Genomic DNA, 20,218 nt, shown 5'->3' on the forward strand with positions numbered 1-20,218 from the left:
GAATTTAATACTTCAGGCTGCGCACGGTGGCTCAAGCCTGTAATCCCAGCACTTTGGGAGGCCGAGATGGGCGGATCACAAGGTCAGGAGAACGAGACCATCCTGGCTAACACGGTGAAATCCCGTCTCTACTAAAAAAAAAACAAAAAAAAACAAAAACAAAAAAAAAAAACCTAGCCGGGCGAGGTGGTGAGCCGAGATCCGGCCACTGCACTCCAGTCTGGGTGACAGAGCGAGACTCTGTCTCAAAAAAAATAAAAGAATTTAATACTTTAAATTATAATACTACTCCTACCTGTATCTATTACTATTAGAAGAAAACCATTTAGGGAATTATAAGATTATTGTCCATTAAATTACTATAATAAAAATTATTAGTCTGGTTATTGCATCAAAGAAGAGTAAAAACACTTCCCAGGTAATAATAATTGTAAGCAAAACTGATGGCAGTATTAGACAATATATAAATGAACATAGAGTCTTTAGTTTGATTTTGCTGAGAAATTCACATTTTCAAAAGCTGGTTTTAGTTTTAATATTAATTACTTTAAATGTGGAATTGCATATTTTATCAAAGTACTTTCTAAAGTAGATTGGATGATTGATTCTGATTTTTGAGTATTTTTTTCTTACTTTACCAGCTAAACTATACTGATATTTTATGTAATAGGGATTTTGATCATGAGCTCTTCCATTTATCTATGAACCCCTGGGAAAATTGTGTACCTTTATTTTTTAATTGTAAATTCAGAAAAAATACAGTCACTGCTTTATGGGCTTATTGGGTAACTAAAACATACCAAGCTTGCTTATAAAAGTATCTTAAATGTGGAAGAAATATATTAATTATGGTTATTCTTGGCAAATCAACTACTTGCTTAATTGCCTCTAATACACTTTCTCATAAAGCTAAAATAGGACAAATTTTACTTCAGTTCAGAATTTTCTTTTCATAAACTTACAGTTATCAAAATTAGAATATTTCCTATTAATGCTTAAGAAACCCATAAAAAGGTTACCTAAAGATTATGTATTTATTTTAATATTATTTTCATGATTTTTTTTTTACCAATTAGAAATTCAACTTAGACTCTGTTTACACTGTTAAGATTAATTCTACAAAAGACAATGATTACTATGAAATAAAACACAAGTGTGCATATTCTGTAGTAAGTGTTTATTCTGGATTAAATATTGATTAATAAAAAATAGATCACCAATTTTTATCAGAAATGTCATCAGTTTTAAATATCTAAGCAATTATATGAAGAACAAGTATTGACATAGAAGGTGCTTGTGATGTCATTTGAAGAGTATGCTGACTCAAGATTCAAAACCCATCTCTCTTATCACACAAACATTGATGAAAGTAACTCAGATTTGGCATTGAGACATTAGCTCTGACACCAACTCTGCTAATACTATATGCTTGACTTTCTTGAAAGGTTAAATGAAACAAGATTTAACCTTTCATGAAAGTCATGAAAGTGTTATTCTTTAAAAACCACTCTAAGGTATATGCAATACAAATAAAACTATATAAAAGCAAAACAAAGAATAGTAATGACAGATGGGCCATTCTGTCCTTTTCGTTGCTAGTAATCAAATAAGATGAAAAAGATTTTTAAAGTTTTCCCGAAACCACAAAGAGCTAGTATGTAGAGAAAACAATTAGACAGGTAAGCCTTGGAGTTAAGGCCACTTGTATCCTGAGAGATTGCAGCAATTCCAAAAGAAATAGCTAACAAACTGACCACAGCTATTGAAACAATCTGTGAACTAGGGAGATAGAATCACGGGTTCAGGGTTCACAAAGGAAGGAAATATTTCAGAGTTTCCTTTGCATTGATTTGAGGCCCAAAGAGAAGCAGACAAAAATAAATAAATAAATCATTAAGGATACAGAAGATTTTCATCACCCAATTAAAAAACTGCTTTCACTAGAATTTATAGAAAATTAAATTTGACCACTGCAGAATGCACTTTACTTTTTTTCTCATATATGAATCATTTTCAAATGAGCTTATGTAGGACTATAAGAGAAATCTCGGTGAATTTCTCTGATGATAGCATGTTTAACTACAAGCCAATAATAAAAATGCAATTATGAGATTCTCCCAATATTTGGAAGTTAAGAAATATACCTAAGTCCTGGGTCGAAAAAGAGATGGAAATGGAAATTGAAACATAATTTAAACTGAGTGATTATGGCCCACAGATGTAATGATACTGACTTTATGATAAATTTGGCACTGAATACCAGTAGAGAAAAGATGTATTTTTCAAATTAAAGGTACTCTGTCATTTGGATACTCATGGGAATGCAATATAACAACCCTGCCTCACAACCCACACAGACTAAATCTAGTTGAGTTATATTTATATAGAGAAGAGAAATTTAAACAACAAATGGTCTATAAATTACAAAGGACTTTGTAGTTTGCTAAGATTTGATAAAGAGGATATAAAATACATTAAGGTTAAAAAACTTTAATGTGAGTACTTTTTTCATTAAAAGACACAATCAAGATAATAAAGTTGTACATTACAGAGTAGGATAAAATATTGTCAAAACATTATGTCTGAAAAAGAGATCACAGCAATAAAAAAGTTCAAATCAACAGGAAACAGAACAAGAAATCAATGTGCAAACTATTGCCAAAAGACTTGCACAAGCACTTTATAAAAGGCTATCTGGGTGTATAATAAGCATATAAAATGTACAGCAAGCAAAATAAAAATTGAAGCCATCATTCCATACACATATCAAGTTGCAACAATTAAAATGCTTAACAATGCCAAATATTACCAAGGATGTTAAATAATGGGGCTACTCATACATTGCTGTGAGGAATGTGTATTGGAACCACTCCTTTGGAAAATATTTCATAAGTGGGCAAAAGACTTCAACATATGCATGCCTTCTAATCTAGCAATTTTACTCTTAGGTGTATAATAAATAATTAAATATATCTGCACATAAAATGTAAACACAAGAATATTTATAGTAGCATTAAATGCTAGAGTTCAAAACTAGAATCAACCCCAATATGTGACAAAATAGAATGAATAAATAAATAGTGATATAGTCATTCACTAAGAAATACTACGCAGAAGTGAAAATTATTTATGCTACAGATAGCAAAATTGATGACTTTCATAAACTTAGTGTTGAGTAAAAGAGGCTAGAGATAAAATGAAGTGTTTTTCATAAACAATTTATATAATAGTGGAAAATAGGCAAAACAATGAACTATTTTTTAAAAATTTAATTGTGGTAAAATATACATAAAATGTATCCTGTGAATCATATATGGATACAACCATATATGTAAGGATTTATTTCTGGGCACCTCAATTTATTCTTTTGCTATATATGTATGTCTATCTTTATGCCAGCACCACACTGCTTTGTTTACTATCACTTTTGAGTGACAGTACGTTTTGAAAGATTGTTTTGGGTATTTGCGACCTCTTGAGATTTCATATGAATTTTATTAAAACATTCTATTTCTTTAAAGAACGTCATTGGAATTTTGATAGGTATTGCATTGAATTCATAGGCTGTTTTGGGTAGTATTCACATCAAAACATTATTAGGTCCATAATTTCCTATTTTTAAAATAAAGGCAATACAGTAGGCAGATGTGAGATATTTAAGAACAACTGCCAGAACTAAAGGGCAGTTTCCAGATTGCATATAAGTGACCTTAATAATTTACCAAAAAAGTCTCACTGTAGCACACACAACTTTTGAGGACAATTTAATTTTAGAGAAAAGGAAATGTCAGCAATAAAAACAGAAGTGAAAATAATTTCCAACTTACAATTCTACACTTAGCTATGGTATCAATCAAATGTGAAGGCAGATTAAAGACATATTATAATGGATGTCAAATGGAAAAAAATTCACTTTTCTCAACATTTTGGCTGTGACCTCAAGCTGAAAAAGTAGATAATAATAGTCACATAATCTAAAGTGAGTTGAAGACACATCTTCAGTTAATTTGAATATAATTGACTTGAAATTTCTCACTTGCAACCCATAACCCATCTATTTATGAGCAGATGATAATATAGAGATTTATCAAAAAGGGAAAGGAGAAACAGTAATGTCAGTAGTTAGTCTAGTATGAAATGTTCCATTTATATCTTCTCTTTCAAATACCCAGTGAAATAAAATCAGTCGGTGGTCCCTGGCAACAACATAGAACCTAATGAAAATATTGGAGTATTATTTCCGTTTTTGAGTAGTGTGAGATTAATGTGCTTTTCCAACAATAGAGGGAAATTTATGCACAAATAAATTATCTAGAAAAAAGTTAAACACATGCAAGCACACAGGTATTCATTGTTGAAAAGAGGCATTGTAGACCATTTTGGAGAGGATTATAGAGAATGAAAGGGGTGGGTGTAATGAGAGAATATATGGGAAAACTTTGCACTTTCTGTTGAATTTTTCTGTAAACTAAAACCATTCTACAAAATATTGATTTTTAAAAACTTGAAAGGAAACAGAAAGAAACGTGTAATGTAATTGGAGGTTTCAATATCCGTCTTTTCATACTGGATGTATAAGTAAAATGAATATCAGGGAGGATAAAGTCTTGACCAACATTTTAAATCAATTTAATCCAATTTATATTTATAGACTAATCAATTGAAGACGATAAGGAAAAACATTTTCAGGAGTACAGAGAGAGTTTATCAAAATAATCCATATTTGGAGCAATTAAACAAATCACAATGAATTTAAAATGATCCAAATGATCCAAGCTATATAAATTATAGTTTTTTTGTTTGGTTGGTTGGTGTTTTTTTTTTTTTTTTTTTTTTTTTTTTTTTTTTTTTTTTTTTTTTGAGAAGTCTTGCTCTTGTCCCCCAGGCTTGAGTGCAATGGCTCGATCTCGGCTCACTGCAACCTCCACCTCCCAGGTTCAAACGATTCTCCTGGCCCTGCCTCCCAAGCAGCTGGGATTAAGGCGCCTGCCACCACGCCCAGCTAATTTTTGTATTTTTTTAGTAGAGCCAGTTTCACCATGTTGGCCAGGCTGGTCTCAAATTCCTGACCTCAGGTGATTCTCCTGCCTCGGCCTCCCAAAGTGCTGGGATTACAGGGATGAGTCACAGCGCCTTTTTTTTTTTTTCCCCGTAAATTATAGCCTCTGACCATAATGTTGTAGGATGCCATTACAAAGCAATATAGGTAGGAAGTTTTTGCACTGAAAATCTACTTTGGCAACGGAGAAATTTCTCACATCAATTACTACAGTTTCCACTCAAAGAAACTAGAAAATCTAGTTAAAATTATAGCTATAATAAGCAGTAGAAAAAAATCTAAATGAAAATAATTGAAATAAAAATTTAAAAAATTGAGCCAAAACTTGATTCTTTTAAGATAAATTTTAAAATAAACTTCTCATATGAATCAGGAATAAAGTGACATAAATCACCAATATTAGAAATGGCATAAATGACATGGATTTTAACAAGCCCTTCAGGTAATTTTGATGCCTGACAACTCTTGAATAACAGAGAAAAAAAATTCAAATTACACTGTTTGGTTGGTGAGAATCAACATATATATTTTTTTCACATAAAATGATCTCCAAAAGCAGTTAAAAGTATTATAATTCTTTTTAGTGAACTCTTGTAAGAAAGTGATAAAAAAACACAATAGCCCTTTTTTTTTTTTTTTTTTTTTTTTTTTTTTTTTTTTTTTTTTTGAGGGAGTCTTGCTCTGTAGCCCGGGCTGGAGTACAGTGGCCGGATCTCAGCTCACTGCAAGCTCCGCCTCCCGGGTTTATGCCATTCTCCTGCCTCAGCCTCCGGAGTAGCTGGGACTACAGGCGCCCGCCACCTCGCCCGGCTAGTTTTTTTGTATTTTTTTTAGTAGAGACGGGGTTTCACGGTGTTAGCCAGGATGGTCTCGATCTCCTGACCTCGTGATCCACCCGTCTCGGCCTCCCAAAGTGCTGGGATTACAGGCTTGAGCCACCGCGCCCGGCCTACAATAGACTTTATACAAGGCTCTGTTCACCCTTTTATTACAAACACAGTCTCTTTGCAAAAACTCAGCTCTGAATGTCCCTGTCACATGGATTGTGAACTCTACATCTCAGGAAATTGACATTGTCAGTCCCCTTAGCTTTCCCTTTTTCTCCCTTTTACACTCCACATTCACATTTCATATCTATACGTAAATATGTCTATATACATCTCACATACTTTTTTCTACCTGAATTCTGTATATTACCCCACTACATAAAAGGAAAAAAAATCTTTATAAATCGAGTAAAATAAAGCAATTTTAAATACATGTATAATCTTGTTATAAAATGAAATCTACATTTTTACCTAGAACTGAGACCATTTGCTGAGTTTTGTGTGATTTGGCATGTTTGAGTCATTGAAAAAGATGTTATTTGAAAGTAATTCATCTGGATCCTGAGAAATTATGTACTTTGATCCTCCAGGTTTCTTCAATTCTAATGACTATATGTAAAAAATTTCTATACAGTGTGTTCAACATTCAAAGTGTGTTTATACATATTACAGTTTCTTGTTTCTTAGTGAAAGTTGTAAAGCTCACAAAATAAAAGTGTAAGTTCAATTTCATTAATAGCTTAAAGTGTAAACTCAATTTCATTAATTTCATCTTAGGTGTGTCATTATCCATTTAGTTTGAAATTTTTCCAATTTGCATGTCATAGTATCCATTTTACTTTTAACTGGTTATTTTACATATAGTTTAGAAAAAAACACGCAGAGAAAATAATGAGGTGTCTCAAATATAATTTAAAGAAAAGTCAAAAATTAGGTTTGTCATAGAATATGATAATAAACAGAAATTCAACATCAGATGTTACCAAGATTGCTGACACAATGAAACAAACAGAACACAGGAAAAACAAGTTATTGTTACTGTATCAGTGGATTAGCAGTTGTCTCACATTATGGTATTGATTTGCATTGCCTTAATGGTGAAAGATTGGTAGCAATTTTTACTATGCTTATTTGTCACCCTTATATCATTTGGAGCAATGGCTGTTCAGTTTATTTGCCAGTTTTTAAATCGGGTTATTTGTCTTTTTCTTGTAGAGCTATAAAAGGTTTTTTGTATACTTTAGATATGTCTCATAGATACGATTAGCAAAAATGTTTTCATATCACAATTTAGAAATCATTGTCTAATTTAATGTCATAAATAATGGTTTCTATGTTTACATGTAAGATTTGTACAATTTTGGCTTTATAATTAGGTCTATTGTCTATTTTGATATGATTATTTGCATGTTGTGTGAGGTAGGATTCCAAGTGTATTCTTTTACATACTGATAACTAGTTGGCCAAGGACTATTTGTTGAAAAGGCTAATATTTCCAACAGTGAAGTGTCATGGCATCCTTGTCAAAAATTAGTTGACCATAAATATGAAGATTAATTATTGCCTAATTGTTCTGGTTATAAGCTCCAGTATGATATTGAATTGAGGTAACGAGTAAATATGTTGTGTTATTGATCTTAGGAGGAAAGCAATCACTCATTCTTCATTAAATATAACGTTAACTGTGGCCATTTTACATATGATTTTTATTAGGTTGAAGACACACCAACGTGGTTTGGCTGTGTTCTCACCCAAATTGCATCTTGAATTGTGGCTCCCATAATCCCCATGTGTTATGGGAGGGAGGCCAGTGGGAGGTAACTGAATCATGGGTGTGGGTTTTTCCCATGTTGTTCTTGTGATAGTGAATAAATCTCATAAGTTCTGATGGTTTAAAAAGGGCAGTTCCCCTGGACATGCTTTATTTCCTGCTTCCATGTAAGTGTGCCTTTTCTTCTCCTTCACCTTCCACCATGATTGTGAGGCCTCCCCAGCCATGTGAAACCATGAGTTCAGTAAATCTCTTTTTCTTTATAAATTACCAAGTTTTGGGTATTTATTTATAACAGTATGTAAATGAACTAATACATTATATTGGTACAGGTAGCATTGGGTACTGCTATTAAGATACATTAAAAAGTGAAAACAACTTTGGAACTGGGAGACAGGCAGAGTCTGAAACACTTTGAAGTGCTCAAAAGAAAACACAAAGTTGTGGGAAAGTTTGGAGCTTCCTAGAGACGTGTTGAATGGTTTTGACCAAAATGCTTACAGTATTATGGACAATGAAGATCAAGCTGGGGTGGTTTCAGATGGAGATGAGGAGCTTATTGGGAACTGGAACAAAGGTAATTCTTGAGATGCTTTAGCAAAGAGACTGGCAGCATTTTGCCCCTGCCATAGAGATCTATGGAACTTTGGACTTTAGAGACATGATTTAGAGTATCTGGTGGAAGAAATGTCTAAGCAGCAAAGTGTTCATGAGGTGATTTGGGTGCTCTTAAAAGCATTCTGTTTTCTTCATTCACAAAGATATGATTTGGAATTGGAACTCATGTTTAAAAAGGAAACAGAGCATAAAGGTTTGGAAAATTTGCAGCCTGATGATGCAATGGAAAAGAAAAACCCATTTTCTGAGGAGAAATTCAAACCAGCTGCAGAAATTTGCATAAGTAATGAGGAGCCAAATGTTAATCTCCAAGACAATGGGGAAAATGTCTCCAAGGCATGTCAGAAGTCTTCACAGAAGCCCCTCCCATCACAGGCCTGGAGGCCTAGGAGGAAGGAATGGTTTCCTGGGCCGGGCCCAGGACCTTGCTGCTTTGTGCAGTCTTGGGTCTTGGAGTTCCAGCCATAGCTTAAAAAGGCCAATGTACAGCTGTCACCATTACTTTAGAGGGTGCAAGCCCAAAGTCTTGGTAGCTTACAAAGGGTGTTGGGTGTATTGATACACAGAAATCAAGAATTGAAGTTTGAGAACCTCCACCTAGATTTCAGAGGAAGTATGAAAGTGCCTGGATGTCCAGGCATAGGTGTGCTGCAAGAGTGGAGCCCTCATTGAGACGCTCTGCTAAGGAAGTGTGGAAGGGAAATGTGATGTGGAAGCCCCCATAAAGAGTCCTGGCTAGAGCGCTGCCTAGTGGAGCTGTGAGAATTATACAAATCTTGCATGTAAACATAGAAGCCACCATACTCCAGAACCCAGATTGGTAGATCCACCCACTGCTTGCACCATGGGCATGGAAAAAGGGACAAACACTCAATGCCAGCCTGTGAATACAGCCAGGATCAGTGCTGTACCCTGCGAAGCCACAGGGGCAGAGCTGCCCAAGATTATGGGAATCCACGTGTTGCATCAGTGTAACCTGGATGTGAGACATGGAGTCAAAGGAAATCATTTTGGAGTTCTAATATTTGACTACCCCACTGAATTTTGGACTTGTATGTGGCCTGTAGCCCCTTTATTTTGGCCAACTTCTCCAATTTGGAATGGGTATATTTACCCAATGCCTATATCCCCATTGTATCTAGGAAGTAACTAATTTGCTTTTGATTTTACAGGTTCATAGGTAAATGGGATTTGCCTTGTCTCAGATGAGACTTTGAACTGTGAACTTTTAAATTAATGCTGAAATATGTTAATATTTTGGGGGACCATTGGAAATGTGTGGTTGGTTTTGAAGTGTGAGAACATGAGATTTTGGAGGAGCCAAGGGCAGAATCTCATGATTCTCATGAGAATCAAATCTCTTCTTGAATTGTGGCTCTCATAATCCCCACATATCATGAGCAAGACACCATGAGAAGTAATTGAATCGTGGGTGTGAGTTTTTCCCATTCTGTTCTTATGACAGTGAATAAGCCTCATGAGATTTGATGGTTTTATAAAGGGCAGTTCCCTGCACAAACCCACTTACCTGTCACCATATAAGACATCCTTTCCTCCTCTTTTGCCTTCCACCATGATTGTGAGGCATCCCCAGCCATGTGGAACTCTGAGTCCATTAAATCTCTTTTTGTGTATGTCTTACCCAGTCTCAGGTATTTCTTCACAGCAGTATGAAAATGGAGTAATATACACATCATTCTATTCTTAGCTTGTTTAGTGTTTTTATTAGGAAAATATTGGATTATAACACATGCTTTTTATGTTTATATTGTGATGATCAAGACTTTTTAGTTTATTAATACATTCAGATCAGTAACAATTGACAGGATGTTTCTAAAGATTTTTCAAGTTATGCTTCTAAGACCTAGAAATATAAACCCCTGTATATGATCCCTTTGCCTTACCTTTGCTTTTTATCTTAAATGTCCACCTTATCTCAGAGAACATGGGCAGGTTATTCTTGTATTTTCCCTTTCTCACTAATGTGATGGTTAAATTAATATATCAAGTTGACCAAGTCACATGGTGCTCAGATGTTTGGTAAAATATTTTCCTGGGTGTTTATGTGAGGATGTTTTTGAATGTTATTAACATTTTAATTGGTAGAATAAAGAATATTGCCTTCTATAACATGAGTGGATCTAATCCAATCAGATGAAGATCTGAATAGAACAAATGACTAATTATCTCCCAAGTAATAGAGAATTCTGCAGTGGACTGCCTTTGAACTTCATCTACAATATTGGCTTTTCTTGCCTGCTGGACTTCAAACTGAAACATTGCCTGTGCTTGGCTCTCCAGTCTGCTGGCCTACCCTGTAAACTGGACTTACCAACATCTATAATCATGTGAGCCAATTCCTTATAATAAATCTCTCTCTCTCTCTCTCTCTCTCTCTATATATATATATATATATATATATATACACACACACACACACACACACACATACACATACGTGTGTGTGTGTGTGATAGTGTTTCTACTTATTTCAGAAAAACTGACAAATACAGCCAATAAAGATTCCTCTGAATCATATTTTTTTTTTCATTTTTATCTCGGCCTCAAAGGTTAATAGGGTACAGGGAGATAAGCTTCAGGGAATTTCCAAGTGATTATAACCATTATACAATGCCACATGCATTACAGCCCTTCAATAGATTCATATCACTGTTATACTCTTGAGATGAATGCAGCATGAAGATAAATAAAGTCTAAGAGTCCATGTTGTGTTCTGTATTAATTTTTTCTTTTTATCTTTTGGCTCACTAGCATTAGAACTTTAATCACATCAACCCAAGAATTCCTGAATGGGGAAAATGTTTCTGTTTGGGAATTTCTATACATATATTATCTAACAATAATTATCATTGTTTTCTAAAGTTTGGCCTGGAGATATTTAATGTAAAAACATAATTTCTCTGGCCATTTCTAGTAATCATATGCAATATACCAATAGTGTGTCAGCCTGTTTGCTTCAAATATATACACTGTCAGTAAAACAAAAGAAAAAAAATTATATTCTGCAAATGTTCTTATATGTCTCCGAAACTATGAAATAATGTAAATATTGTTCCTCAATGATTTACTCTTTGGATTCAAGATTTCATATATTTAGTTTACATTCATTAATTTAATAAATCATTAATGAACAATATGTGTGAGGCCTGGGGTAATGCCTTGGGGAATGGGGATGAAGATGACAGGCTCTATTCTGGCCTTCTGGGGCATAAACAAGAAAGGTTTTGTTATTTGGAGAACAATTTGTGATTATATGATGATTACATATAAGTCCATATTTTTTAAATTTTGGAATAAAAGTGAACTTAAAAATTAGGGATGAGAAGTTTGATGTTTTAATATTTTTTAAATTGATATTATAAATTAGATAATTTTTGAAAGATATATTAGTAATACAACAAAAGATCAAAAATATTTTCATTATTTGTATTTTATTAAAGTTTCCACTTGAATATATAATGTGTTCATCTTCTTAATAAATAAAACATACAATTTTTAAAAATATATTATTCCCTTTGTTTCTCTGCTTGCACTGATTCTGATCATAATATTATATTATATTCTGACCAACTCTTATTGTATTGGTGTGTTGTTTCTGTCATAGTTATACTAATGAATACAAATGTGTGTGTGTGTATATATATATATATGTAGATTTGACTATGCATGCACAAAACAAACACAAAATTCACGTTTGAGGTCAGCCTTGAGTATATTAATATTCATTAAAACTAAATGTTCTAGCAATTTCTATAAGTTATGTTTGTGATTACTTAACCTTTGCTGAAATGTAAGTGATACGTAAATGTTTTAAAATGCCTTTATTTGGCCAGGAGTGGTGGCTCACGCCTGTAATCCCAGCACTTTGGGAGGTCAAGGTGAGCAAATCACGAGGTCAGGAGATCGAGATCATCCTGGTTAACATGGTGAAACCCCGTCTCTATTGAAAATACAAACAAACAAACAAAATAGCCAGGCGTGGTGGCGGGCGCCTGTAGTCCCAGCTACTCAGGAGGCTGAGGCAGGAGATGGCATGAACTCAGGAGACAGAATTTGCAGTGAGCCGAGATTGCATCACTGCACTCCAGCCTGGGTGACAGAGCAAGACTCCATCTCCAAAAATAAAATAAAATAAAATGCTTTTATTTATAAATTTTCTGCAGGGATTTTTATTGATTTTTTCACTGGAGAAAAATACAGAATCAAATTCAACATTGTGGGTTCAGAAAATGTGTTTGGCTCAAAATGCACCATGAATCCAACATACTTCATTTATAGTGAACGTTATATTGCATATAAGTAAACATAATTTATTAAGGCAGAAGGTTAGGTGCCTCTATTTCTTTGCCTGAGATTAGTGAGGGAGAAAAAAAAAGAAAGAAGAGGCAGGAGCGAATGAAGAAGGCAAGAATGAAGGGAAGAAGGAAGGAAAAAAAGAGAAGGAAAGAAGAAAGCAAAGAAGAAAGGAAGGAAAACAGACAATTTTTATGTTTGAAATATAGTGGGTAACTTTGTTTACTTTTCTAGACAGGAAACTTGAGGGTGGAAGGACTCATTCTTGTTTACATGCTGATTAGAGATTGAGAGTACTATTTTATTTTTTGAGATGGAGTTTCACTCTCATTGCCCAGGGTGGAGTACAATGGCCCAATCTCATCTCACTGCAACCTCCACCTCCTAGGTTCAAGCAATTCTCATGCCTCAGCCTCCTGAGTAGCTGGGATTACAGGTGCCTGCCACCACACCCTGCTAATTTTTGTGTTTTTAGTAGAGACGGGGTTTCACCACCAGTTTGGCCAGGCTGGTCTCAAACTCCTGACCTCAGGTGATCCACCCTCCCAGGCCTCTCATAGTGCTGTGATTACAGGTGTGAGCCACCCTACCCAGTGGAGAGTACTGTATTTTAAATCAACCATAAATTTTCTTTGCTCATGATTTAAAAGTTTTAGATGTATAATTATTTCAAATTAATGTTATGAATTTTAAAATATAATTAAATCTATAAGTTTTAAACTTATACTATATAACCTATTCTAAGTCTAGAAAATTTCAGTTTTTTGGCAGAGCAAGATGGCCGAATAGGAACAGCTCCAGTCTCCAACTCCCAGAGCGAGCAACACAGAAGACCGGTGATTTCTGCATTTGCAACTGAGGAGCGCAGCTCATCGCCAGCAATGGATCAAAGCTTGACGGAGAATGACTTTGACGAGATGAGAGAAGAAGGCTTCAGTCCATCAAACTTCTCAGAGCTAAAGGAGGAATTACGTACCCAGCGCAAAGAAACTAAACATCTTGAAAAAAAAGTGGAAGAATTGATGGCTAGAGTAATTAATGCAGAAAAGGTCATAAACGAAATGAAAGTGATGAAAACCATGACACGAGAAATACGTGACAAATGCACAAGCTTCAGTAACCGACTCGATCAACTGGAAGAAAGAGTATCAGCGATTGAGGATCAAATGAACGAAATGAAGCGAGAAGAGAAACCAAAAGAAAAAAGAAGAAAAAGAAATGAACAAAGCTTGCAAGAAGTATGGGATTATGTAAAAAGACCCAATCTACATCTGATTGGGGTGCCTGAAAGTGAGGGGGAAAATGGAACCAAGTTGGAAAACACTCTTCATGATATCACCCAGGAGAACTTCCCCAACCTAGTAGGGCAGGCCAACATTCAAATCCAGGAAATACAGAGAACACCACAAAGATACTCCTCGAGAAGAGCAACTCCAAGACACATAATTGCCAGATTCACCAAAGTTGAAATGAAGGAAAAAATCTTAAGGGCAGCCAGAGAGAAAGCTCGGGTTACCCACAAAGGGAAGCCCATCAGACTAACAGCAGATCTCTCGGCAGAAACTCTACAAGCCAGAAGAGAGTGGGGGCCAATATTCAACATTCTTAAAGAAAAGAATTTTAAACCCAGAATTTCATACCCAGCCGAACTAAGTTTCATAAGTGAAGGAGAAATAAAATCCTTTACAGATAAGCAAATGCTTAGAGATTTTGTCACCATTAGGCCTGCCTTACAAGAGACCCTGAAAGAAGCACTAAACATGGAAAGGAACAACCGGTACCAGCCATTGCAAAAACATGCCAAAATGTAAAGACCATCAAGGCTAGGAAGAAACTGCATCAACTAAGGAGCAAAATAACCAGTTAATATCATAATGGCAGGATCAAGTTCACACATAACAATCTTAACCTTAAATGTAAATGGACTAAATGCTCCAATTAAAAGACACAGACTGGCAAACTGGATAAAGAGTCAAGACCCATCAGTCTGCTGTATTCAGGAGACCCATCTCACACGCAGAGACATACATAGGCTCAAAATAAAGGGATGGAGGAAGATTTACCAAGCAAATGGAGAACAAAAAAAAGCAGAGGTGGCAATAATAGTCTCTGATAAAACAGACTTTAAACCATCAAAGATCAAAAGAGACAAACAAGGCCATTACATAATGGTAAAAGGATCAATTCAACAGGAAGAGGTAACTATCCTAAATATATATGCACCCAATACAGGAGCACCCAGATTCATAAAGCAAGTCCTTAGAGACTTACAAGGAGACTTAGACTCCCATACAATAATAATGGGAGACTTCAACACTCCACTGTCAACATTAGACAGATCAACGAGACAGAAAGTTAACAAGGATATCCAGGAATTGAACTCATCTCTGCAGCAAGCAGACCTAATAGACATCTATAGAACTCTCCACCCCAAATCAACAGAATATACATTCTTCTCAGCACCACATCGCACTTATTCCAAAATTGACCACATAATTGGAAGTAAAGCACTCCTCAGCAAATGTACAAGAACAGAAATTGTAACAAAATGTCTCTCAGACCACAATGCAATCAAACTAGAACTCAGGACTAAGAAACTCAATCAAAACCGCTCAACTACATGGAAACTGAACAACCTGCTCCTGAATGACTACTGGGTACATAACGAAATGAAGGCAGAAATAAAGATGTTCTTTGAAACCAATGAGAACAAAGATACAACATACCAGAATCTCTGGGACACATTTAAAGCAGTGTGTAGAGGGAAATTTATAGCACTAAATGCCCACAAGAGAAAGCAGGAAAGATCTAACATTGACACTCTAACATCACAATTAAAAGAACTAGAGAAGCAAGAGCAAACACATTCCAAAGCTAGCAGAAGGCAAGAAATAACTAAGATCAGAGCAGAACTGAAGGAGATAGAGACACAAAAAACACTCCAAAAAATCAATAAATCCAGAAGTTGGTTTTTTGAAAAGATCAACAAAATTGGCAGACCGCTAGCAAGACTAATAAAGAAGAAAAGAGAGAAGAATCAAATAGATGCAATAAAAATGATAAAGGGGATATCACCACCGACTCCACAGAAATACAAACTACCATCAGAGAATACTATAAACACCTCTACGCAAATAAACTAGAAAAACTAGAAGAAATGGATAATTTCCTGGACACTTACACTCTTCCAAGACTAAACCAGGAAGAAGTTGAATCCCTGAATAGACCAATAGCAGGCTCTGAAATTGAGGCAATAATTAATAGCCTACCAACCAAAAAAAGTCCAGGACCAGACGGATTCACAGCTGAATTCTACCAGAGGTACAAGGAGGAGCTGGTACCATTCAATCTGAAACTATTCCAATCAATAGAAAAAGAGGGAATCCTCCCTAACTCATTTTATGAGGCCACCATCATCCTGATACCAAAGCCTGGAAGAGACACAACAAAAAAAGAGAATTTTAGACCAATATCCCTGATGAACATCGATGCAAAAATCCTCAATAAAATACTGGCAAATCAGATTCAGCAGCACATCAAAAAGCTTATCCACCATGATCAAGTGGGCTTCATCCCTGGGATGCAAGGCTGGTTCAACATTCGCAAATCAATAAACATAATCCAGCATATAAACAGAACCAAAGACAAGAACCACATGATTATCTCAATAGATGCAGAAAAGGCTTTTGACAAAATTCAACAGCCCTTCATGCTAAAAACGTTCAATAAATTCGGTATTGATGGAACGTACCTCAAAATAATAAGAGTTATTTATGACAAACCCACAGCCAATATCATACTGAATGGGCAAAAACTGGAAAAATTCCCTTTGAAAACTGGCACAAGACAGGGATGCCCTCTCTCACCACTCCTATTCAACATAGTGTTGGAAGTTCTGGCTAGGGCAATCAGGCAAGAGAAAGAAATCAAGGTATTCAGTTAGGAAAAGCAGAAGTCAAATTGTCCCTCTTTGCAGATGACATGATTGTATATTTAGAAAACCCCATTGTCTCAGCCCAAAATCTCCTTAAGCTGATAAGAAACCTCAGCAAAGTCTCAGGATACAAAATTAATGTGCAAAAATCACAAGCATTCTTATACACCAGTAACAGACAAATAGAGAGCCAAATCATGAATGAACTTCCATTCACAATTGCTTCAAAGAGAATAAAATATCTAGGAATCCAGCTTACAAGGGATATAAAGGACCTCTTCAAGGAGAACTACAAACCACTGCTCAGTGAAATAAAAGAGGACACAAACAAATGGAAGAACATACCATGCTCATGGATAGGAAGAATCAATATCGTGAAAATGGCCATACTGCCCAAGGTTATTTATAGATTCAATGCCATCCCCATCAAGCTACCAATGAGTTTCTTCACAGAATTGGAAAAAACTGCTTCAAAGTTCATATGGAACCAAAAAAGAGCCCGCATCTCCAAGACAATCCTAAGTCAAAAGAACAAAGCTGGAGGCATCACGCTACCTGACTTCAAACTCTACTACAAGGCTACAGTAACCAAAACAGCCTGGTACTGGTACCAAAACAGAGATATAGACCAATGGAACAGAACAGAGTCCTCAGAAATAATACCACACATCTACAGCCATCTGATCTTTGACAAACCTGAGAGAAACAAGAAATGGGGAAAGGATTCCCTATTTAATAAATGGTGCTGGGAAAATTGGCTAGCCATAAGTAGAAAGCTGAAACTGGATCCTTTCCTTACTCCTTATACAAAAATTAATTCAAGATGGATTAGAGACTTAAATGTTAGACCTAATACCATAAAAATCCTAGAGGAAAACCTAGGTAGTACCATTCAGGACATAGGCATGGGCAAAGACTTCATGTCTAAAACACCAAAAGCAACAGCAGCAAAAGCCAAAATTGACAAATGGGATCTAATTAAACTAAAGAGCTTCTGAACAGCAAAAGAAACTACCAGCAGAGTGAACAGGCAACCTACAGAATGGGAGAAAATTTTTGCAATCTACTCATCTGACAAAGGGCTAATATCCAGAACCTACAAAGAACTCAAACAAATTTACAAGAAAAAAACAAACAACCCCATCCAAAAGTGGGCAAGGGATATGAACAGACATTTCTCAAAAGAAGACATTCATACAGCCAACAGACACATGAAAAAATGCTCATCATCACTGGCCATCAGAGCAATGCAAATCAAAAGCACAATGAGATACCATCTCACACCAGTTAGAATGGCGATCATTCAAAAGTCAGGAAACAACAGGTGCTGGAGAGGATGTGGAGAAATAGGAACACTTTTACACTGTTGGTGGGATTGTAAACTAGTTCAACCATTATGGAAAACAGTATGGCGATTCCTCAAGGATCTAGAACTAGATGTACCATATGACCCAGCCATCCCATTACTGGGTATATACCCAAAGGATTATAAATCATGCTGCTATAAAGACACATGCACATGTATGTTTATTGCGGCACTATTCACAATAGCAAAGACTTGGAATCAACCCAAATGTCCATCAGTGACAGACTGGATTAAGAAAATGTGGCACATATACACCATGGAATACTATGCAGCTCTAAAAAAGGATGAGTTTGTGTCCTTTGTAGGGACATGGATGCAGCTGGAAACCATCATTCTTAGCAAACTATCACAAGAACACAAAACCAAACACCGCATGTTCTCACTCATAGGTGGGAACTGAACAATGAGATCACTTGGACTCGGGAAGGGGAACATCACACACCAGGGCCTATCATGGGGAGGGGGGAGGAGGGAGCGATTGCATTGGGAGTTATACCTGATGTAAATGACGAGTTGATGGGTGCTGACGAGTTGGTGGGTGTAGCACAGCAACATGGCACAATTATACATATGTAACAAACCTGCACATTATGCACATGTACCCTAGAACTTAAAGTATAATAATAATAATAATAATAATAAAAGAAAATTTCAGTAGGTCTTTGATAATGTTTGTTCACACTTGAAAATATAAATACATTAAATCATTTCAAACTGCACATATTCATATACTAAGTTTGGTTTCCACTTTAAATCCTTTTTTTTTTTTTTTTTTTTTTGAGAGGGAGTCTCACGCTGTTGCCCAGGCTGGAGTGCAGTGGCGCGATCTCGGCTCACTGCAAGCTCCGCCTCCCGGGTTCCCGCCATTCTCCTGCCTCAGCCTCCTGAGTAGCTGGGACTACAGGCGCCCGCCACCGCGCCCGGTTAATTTTTTGTATTTTTAGTAGAGACGGGGTTTCACTGTGGTCTCGATCTCCTGACCTTGTGATCCGCCCGCCTCGGCCTCCCAAAGTGCTGGGATTACAGGCTTTTTATTAGATGGGTTAACAAAAACAATTTTGCTAAGTAGTAAATAACAAAAACAAGAAATGTTAAATGTAAATGTAGAACAAGGTAACATCAGTACTCTCATACATATATAAAAAAATGAATGCATGTTAAAATTTATATTCTACTCATTAATCAATGAGGGAACCCCATAGATTATATAACTGGTTCAAGAAGGATCTGAAGAAGAGTTACGTTTATAGATCAAGAATATTGGAATGCCTGTTTAATTGAAGGCAAACTGATTTGTGCACATCAGAGAAGGAAGTCTATTAAATTTCTACTTCATAGAACAGAATTTGAATGTCTATCATTTATTTACAATATATAGAATTAGAAACTTGTACAAAGGCAATGAAAGGCTAGGTTAGATAATCTCAAGAGGTATTCTCTAGACAAATCATAGTTTTCCATTGAAGTACATAATATTTTTTTCTAAAAATTAAATGTATATATACTGTGAATATTAATCGCTTAAATACTGTGATGCTGAATACAAATTTAGTGCTCTTATAATGTAGAGCACTACGTTTAAAGTAGTTATTCAATTTTACATTTTATGTTGACGCAGTGAAGCTGTCACTTAGGTCAAATTGTCTTAAAAATTATAAGTGAATACAAAGCCAAAATGTGTATAAATATCTTCCAAACACAAAAATATTTACTATAACCTAATAATAGTAATTTATTACCATTTCTAGGTTCAATTCCAAATCTTCTGAGGTTGAAAGTGCTTCTCTGAGGAATATAATAATAGAAACTGTAGCTGGGGTGCGGAGACCTGGGTTTGCAGAAATATGGGCAATTCCTTGTTCCAACAACTACAGAAAGTCTTAGACCAATCCCCGCAATGTTTAGGGTATCTACTGTACATGACTAATGTTCTAATTGAATAGAATATGTGGAATAAAAAAATTCCCTGTAGAATAGCTTCTTATGCAACGAATTGGATATAATATTTTTAATAATTCTGAATTGCTGAAAAAAATAGTAGCAATATTCTAAAAAGTAAAGTTAAAAAAATTGGTCCATGTCTCTGGAGTCAAGTTTAAGCAAATTATAGAGAAGAATTTCAAAAGTCCTCATGGAGATATTTGAATGCATGTCTTCAATATAATTTTTTCCCTTACATACTCTCACCTATCTCCAACCCGAAATGTCAGTGAAACCTAAATATCTGTTCTTCAGTTCTATTCTTCCTATCTTCCTGCTCTGATGTATACTGTCTGTTGTAGTAAAAGAGATTTGACAGGAAACACCAGTTAAATTAAAGTTGATGGAA

This window comes from Macaca mulatta, chromosome 6 (genome assembly GCF_049350105.2).
Source record: "Macaca mulatta isolate MMU2019108-1 chromosome 6, T2T-MMU8v2.0, whole genome shotgun sequence".
Classification (NCBI taxonomy): domain Eukaryota; kingdom Metazoa; phylum Chordata; class Mammalia; order Primates; family Cercopithecidae; genus Macaca; species Macaca mulatta.